The 7,264-nt window shown below is 35.4% G+C and overlaps 1 non-coding gene across 1 annotated transcript; it reads right to left on the reverse strand.

The window, feature by feature from the left end:
- Positions 1-5,804: 5,804 nt before the first annotated feature.
- On the reverse strand, positions 5,805-5,881 carry Trnag-ccc (transfer RNA glycine (anticodon CCC)). The gene has a single exon. It is a non-coding gene; the product is annotated as a tRNA-Gly (tRNA).
- Positions 5,882-7,264: the final 1,383 nt, after the last annotated feature.

The following is a 7,264-nucleotide window of genomic DNA, read 5'->3' on the forward strand; positions in this document are numbered from 1 at the left end:
CATGTGTGTATGTAAAATAGATGATAGAAAGATAGTGTGGTGGGTACTGAAAGTTAAATTCACTGAGCTACATCTCCTGCTCTTGTAAATTTTGTTTTTTTTAATTTTGAGATGGGTGGGTCTCACTAAATTGTCCAGACTGGCCTTGAATTTGTGGTCCTCCTGCTTTAGTCCCCAGAGTACCTGGGATTGGTTAGTGGTACAAACCTGTGCCCAGCTCTTCCCCACCTATATTTTAAACTAAAATGGATAATAACCACCAGGTGGTGCCAAACTATAGCTGAAGCCAGTACAAGGAGTTCATAGACCCAGATCTCAGGAACTCTTTCTTGCTAAACACATAGATTTACACCAGTTGCTTCATTAATATCACATTAATTAATCCCACATTTTCATAAAATTAAATCTTCACACCTTAATCATTGTAATACTGGGATTTCACTGTAACTGTACATAGGTTGTTTTGATTCTCAAAGTCCTACAAGAAATTTTATAATTCACATTAATAGTTGCTTATAGGAGATAAGTGTTGAATAATACACCCAAGCCATTTTCTTTTTTCTAAAGTTATTAGAACTGTGTATAATTTTTCTGGTGCTACTAAGGATGTTAATTTGATCTACATAATCAGTAACACTAGATAATATCTCATGAAAGTGTTTCATAACTGCCTTTTACAAAGACAATAGAATCATTTGATACTCGAAATATTGAATCTTCTATACATAACTTGCTAGATATTTGTATAAAGATAACTATGTTTAGCAAGTTATATATAATATTTACAAGTAACTAGTGAAATTAAAACTCTGATACTGAAAATCCATGTCTAATGTGATGAAGATAATGGGAGCAAATCATCTTTATCGTTCTGTGCCTGAAAGTATTAGTGCTGACCTTATGGTCTTTGACATTTAGATTTAGTTGTGTATTAGTTCAGAGTAGATAAGCTGTTTCATGGGACTAAAGCAAATGTGCACATTGTAAGAAGTTCCTTGTATCTATCTCTATTGTTAATAAATGTTGAGATTTGCATGTCTCTATATTCCTAATACATGTAATTATTTTTATGTTTTGAGTTTTCTGTTTATTTTACTAACGGATTTGTGCTAATATGTGCATTACAGAAATATACATTTTCTTATAGATCATGGAATGCCTGTGAAAGTGTGGCCCTACGTCACATCTATCTATGAGAAGCGTTTATCACTGGGGCTGAACACTCCTGAGTTTCTCCTCTGGGTTTTCTTCTTCTCGCTTTTTAGACAATCTATCTTCAAAGGGTCTTGAATCTAATATTAACCTAAGTTGCCAAAGTAGAACTACACTTCAAAGAGATTTCAAGGTCTTCATCTGTAATTTACAGAAGTCCTGTGTGAACAACCTTGAAAATCGGTCCTAAATAAGCAAGAAGCTATGAAATGTCCGACAATTTATGTCAACTTGGACAGTACTTGTTGATCTGATCATTCAACACTCTGCATAAGGACAACTTAATATATTAAAAAGAATATGTAGTGGGAACTTAAAAACACTTTCTTTAACATAATGCGTTGAAGGTTATTATCTTATTGTAAGTAGGTCTAATATCGCAATGGGAGAATTCAACACTATATAGCTGGAATGGGGAGAAAATATTGGCAAGACCTTGTGGTGTCATATATCTCGATACCATCCTGAAAACTAAGACTCAGAAGAGGTGACTTGAAGGTGTGTTCTCTGACTGGAGTTGTAATTCACATGTTAATTTGGGAGATAGTCACTTCTGAAATCTTCTGGTACTATCGCTCAAATGTGGATTACCTAGTTCCTATGGTGGGTGTGCCCTCAGGGACAGATAAATCTGCCTAGGATGGGGAAGAAAGGTAATCTTGTTTCCCCCAGAGATTAGAGAGGGACAGAGTTAGGGATGAGCAGGGAGTGAGAAAGAGAAAGAAACATGTCCATTTAAAAAATAAGCTGCAGTGGCAGAGCTGCAAGGGGTTACATTCAAAGCATAAAGTGGACCACTGTTATATTTCCCCACTGTCAATTTCTACATTCCATTTCTATGGAAAATGGGCAACAACATCTTCAAACTGCTTCCTGCTGAAACGGGGCGACATTGGGGGAAGTAACCTGAAGTCCTTGTCCTCTGTTGTGTGGGGTGTGGACAATTAAGGGCATTCAGCATCAGAGCAGTTCACAGGTCCACAGTGGCAGCTGTCAGGTGACTGGACAAGATAGAGGTCATGCTAAAACAACAATAAACAAGACAGCAAAGCATTACTTTGCTTTGTTAATTACAATTAACACAAAAACAATTAGTTTTTCAGTCACTCTCTGAAAACCATGAGGACAGTAACTCAGAATCTTATCAGTTAAAAACATATCAAGTTTATAAATGTAGGAGGTTAGGAAGATTTGTAGGTGTATGAGATCAGACTAAAATTAACTCAGGACAAATTTGCAACTCAAGTCTTTTTTTTTTTTTAACAAAGACAGACTATCATCTTTATTCCTTGGTTTCCATTTTCCTTACATACATGCTTCTTTTTATATATTTTTTTTTATTTTTAAAGTGATCATTATTATTAGGCACTCTCAGATAAGAACCCCTCCTTTATAGCCTCTAGCTTTATTTACTTTTGGTAGGCCCGATACAAGTTTATATCTTAAGTTACATTAAAAAAAAAAAAAAAAAACACAAACATTGTCTTTCCTTTTAAATGTCCATATAGGAATGCACTCAGGATTTATCTTCTGCCAGATGTTTAAGACCAAGTTGGTCAAAGCTGACCTTGTTCCTAACTACTCTTGAGAGTCAGCTGAGATTCCTCAGAGATCACCCTTGGGAATGTGTGTGAAGGCCCGTGCCTTCATGAGCTTTACTCTACCCTGCCAGGATGGGTCAGGATCTGGCTTACCATGCATGGCTTCTCTTGGAAGCATCAGGGACATTTCTGCTTCCAATGATCCTCCTCTTTGTAGAACATGCATTGGTTGGCTTCCTGTTCTCTAGAGTCCTCTCAATCTCCCTGATCAGCAGATGGGTGACTCACTAGAGTTGCAAGGGCCAGAGAGGGGTTCCATCATTCTCTGGGTCCTGACTGACCTTAGAGGGCCGAAGCCAAAATGTTGGCTGCTTTTCCCTTGGCCCTTTTCTTCCTTGACTTTGGTCTCCAAGTTTTTGGTTTTAAACATCCAGCAAGTCAGTTTTACCAGTCTTCCTTCCATCATCTCTTTAAAAACATGCTTAAGAGCATACCACATTTGAATTTAATTTTGACTCAAATTCAATTGGTGACAGCCTGCCAAGTACATAAACTAGGGGAGCAGGGGAAGAACCCTTCAGTCAATCATCTAACCCAGGGAATAGACTGTGGTCTCTGACAAAAACTTGAAAATAAGCATAAAGGTAACCTTGGACATTCTTGTCTAGACATGTCTTTAAAATCATTTCAATGGCAGGTCTCCAAAAAAATTCAGCAATCTCCATTTGCTTTATTCCCAATCAGCTAACAAAAGTAAACAGTATTTAAGATGACTAGAAGGCTCATGAGGAAATTTCACAATATTTTAAAGATAAAGTTTGGGTTGGGGTAATGCACATTTTAAAAGGCATTCTTTGAATGGAACAATAATTTAAACCATTATTTTTATAAAGTACATAGGGCAAAAAAGGTAACACTGGGTATATTAGGAAAATTAATTAAATTTTAGTACTGTAAGATAATATTAGCCAAACAGGAAGTAAAAACATGTATACCTGAAACATTTGACATTGTTGTATTAGCAGATAACCTTCTGATTTTTTTCTTGGGGAGTCATGGCCCCTTTGTCAAGTTATAAATAGTCAAAAACTGTGTATTTCTTAAAGATGTAGAGCATAGGTTGTATTTTTAAACTATCCCAATTCCCTAATATTTTACTAAGACCTTTTTTATTTTCAGTAAAATCTGGTGACTGATAAACTTGAGTCAAGTCATATTTTTCACAACCTCTGTATCAATAATTTTTAGTTGAATAAATATCTTTGGTCATCTCAATGTCAAATTTGTATGTGACAGAATGGAATCAGAAAGTAGTTCTCTTTTCATCTCTAGATCTACACAGAAAGAATTGATCCACCAATTGCAAGTCCAAGAAGTAATCAATTGTGTATCTCTCTGCAGACTACACACACACACACACACACACACACACACACACAGATGTTTCTCTACTTACAGTGGGTTTATGTTCCAATAACTCATGATAACTTGGAAATATCATAAGTCAAGAATGCATTTGATACATCTAACCTAGTAACATGATTCCTATAGCGTATGGGTTGTTAACCTCACAAATCATATGACTGGGAGCTGTGGCTCACTGCCACTGTCCAGCATTGCAGAGAGCATTCCAGCACACTTCAACAGCATGGGAGAAGATCAAACTTCAAAATTCAAAGTGTGATCTCTAATGAATGCCTGTGGCTTTCACATGTTCAGAAAACTGAAAAATCTTATGCTTAACCATTGTAAGTTGGGGACAATCTGTAATTATTAAAATGAGTATTTTAACTAAGTGGCAGAAAAATGAATAAGATGCAATCTCTACCTTTAAGATACTGGAGTCCTTGGGGAAGGCAGACATGTAGTTAGTGGCATGGTAGAGGCCCTCAATAAGCAAACAGCTATAAAATAGAACATTCCTAAAGGTATGTATTCGTCTATATACTATTTATAAAAATAAGACAAAGTGACAGTTTCAAGTCTTTGAAAGGTTAAGTACATATCCACTAAACCTATTGTTCTGTAGTAGGTACAACTGCCTTAAATTGAAGGCAAGTAAATTAGAGAATTTTAATTTTTTGCTATACTACTCTTACATTTCTGATAAGTGGTATATTGTGTCTTGTGTATTTTTCTCAGAGTATCTGGAATTATATGAGTTTGTACAAATCATCTTTCTTCCTATCCAGATTGGTTATCCTCACTAAGTAACAAAGAAACTTATCTTTCCAGAATCATGAAGAGTCTAACAGAAACTTTCAGTAACTTCAATCAGAAAAGCAAATCTACCTGTATTCAAGATGGTCAATCGCCACTGTCTACAACACATGTAGATATCAAATGATGAGTTTAGTTTGATCAATATTATGCTGTGGTTTAAACAAGTAAATAATTCTATCTCATCTTCAACAATTTAAATAGAATTAAATTCATCTCTTTCATGGGTCTATTGATTAATTAGAAATTATTTGACCCTTGACTTTCTGACGCTGGCCTATTTCACTTAGCACAATGCTTTCCAGTTCCATCCCTTTAAAGGGTATTTTGCTTTTGGAATAAGTGGTCTATGACCACACTGAGAAGGTGACATTTGATTAAAGACCAAAAAGTAAAAAAAATTATAACTACAGTGATAGAAGGATAGATAGATATGTCATAAACTGAAACAGTATGTATACAAGAAATATAAAAATTTATCTTGTTCAGGCAAAGGATATTGCTAATTCAAGCTATTGTCTCACTGAATTGACAGACCATAGAATTTCTTAGCAAATACCTTCTGTATGTCTTTTTGGTACAAGAGACTGAGGCTGGGTGCAGTGGCACGCGCCTGTAATCCCAGTGGCTTGTGAAGCTGAGGCAGGAGGATCGTAAATTCAGCAACTCAGTAAGACCCTGTCTCTAAATAAAATACAGAATAGGGCTGGGAAAATGTGACTCAGTGGTTGAGTGTCCCTAATTTCAATTCCCGGTACCAAACAAACAATCAGACACTGTGGGTGTGCAAATCCTGTATTCATTCTCAAGACCCCTCTCTTTTTTTTTTTTTTGCCATACTGGGGATTGAACCCAGGACCTTGTGCTTGGGAGGCAAACACTCTACCAACTGAGCTATATCCCCAGCCCAAGACCCCTCTCTTTTACTCTTCTACAGTAAGAGGCTGAAAAGGCCCAGTGTGTCCTTCATCATGATCCATGCAGGTAGAGTAGCCATATAGGTCACTGGCAGTTAAGATGAAAACACTTCTGATTTACTGAATCTATTCAGGATCTGTGGTACAATCTCCTCTTTCATTCTGTCCTTAAATACATACAAGATATCTGGGCTTGGTAGACATACTGGACTACATGGATAGATGAAAGAAAGACCCAGAAATCTCAGAGATATTATCCCTACTGCCAAGTGTTAACACCAGAAGATATTTTAGTCAATGACTTTTATTATTTTTACTATGATTATTATTTTTTGAGAAAAATTGATATTCATTTGAATTCCTGTAAGTCAAGTTTCCATTTATTTGCAGTTATCTAACATTCACAGATGGCTAAACCCATGCATCCATGGGATTACATTTCAGAGTACACCATATAAGAAAAGGCCTAATCTTGGGTCTGAGATCCACATACCTTCCCTGGTTCTTGAACTTGTGGCACCTCATGAATCATAAACACAACATCTTCATTATTTTTTAAATTTAAAAACTATATTGATAACAAATATTCTGATTTCAGAGACAATTTTAATCTGATGAATAAGGGAATGAAGTAAAACTTTCAGAACATGTAAGCAAATTCTGATATTAAGAACTACAAGAAAAGTTGACTTGGAATAAATTGTTCCTTCAGTAATAAAGCAAAGAGTTTTAGGTCTGGATAAAATGATATTGATCAATGTCCTGTGACACCAAATAATTATGTCATTATGGAGTATGAATGCTATTTCTATATGGATAGAAACTCTTTTGCTGTGAACAGAGCATAAATTGTCATTCAACTGTAAAAAGTCATTTGGTAGTTCATGTTTAGAGAAAACAGATGATAACTCTGGATTATTTGCTGATTCTTATTAAGAAAATATGAAGCTTTTTATAAAATTGAAGCATTTATAATATGCAAGTTAATGTGACTGGCATCATGCATCTGATGATATAGGGAAATTATACTACATATTCCCACCTATTTTATCATTATTAATTTATGAGGGCTTAGAAGTCCTTTCTCCCATTATAACCAGCTACATCTTCCTCCTACTCTCAAATTTAAGAATTTGGAAATACAGAGAGAGTATAGAGTAGGTCATTATTTACTATTTTTTTACTCTATGAATAATATCACTACTCTCAATTTCTCTCAAATAATCATGCTTTAAGTGTCATGCCATAATCCATTGTGGAACATACCCAAATAAAGCTTTTGGGGAAACTGGTGCCTTTGTTATTAATGACTATTTTATAGTCATCTGTAAATTCACAAGTACCTGAAGAAATGAACTTCAAAGAATCAGTGCA

Source organism: Sciurus carolinensis, chromosome 3 (assembly GCF_902686445.1).
Source record: "Sciurus carolinensis chromosome 3, mSciCar1.2, whole genome shotgun sequence".
Classification (NCBI taxonomy): Eukaryota; Metazoa; Chordata; class Mammalia; order Rodentia; family Sciuridae; genus Sciurus; species Sciurus carolinensis.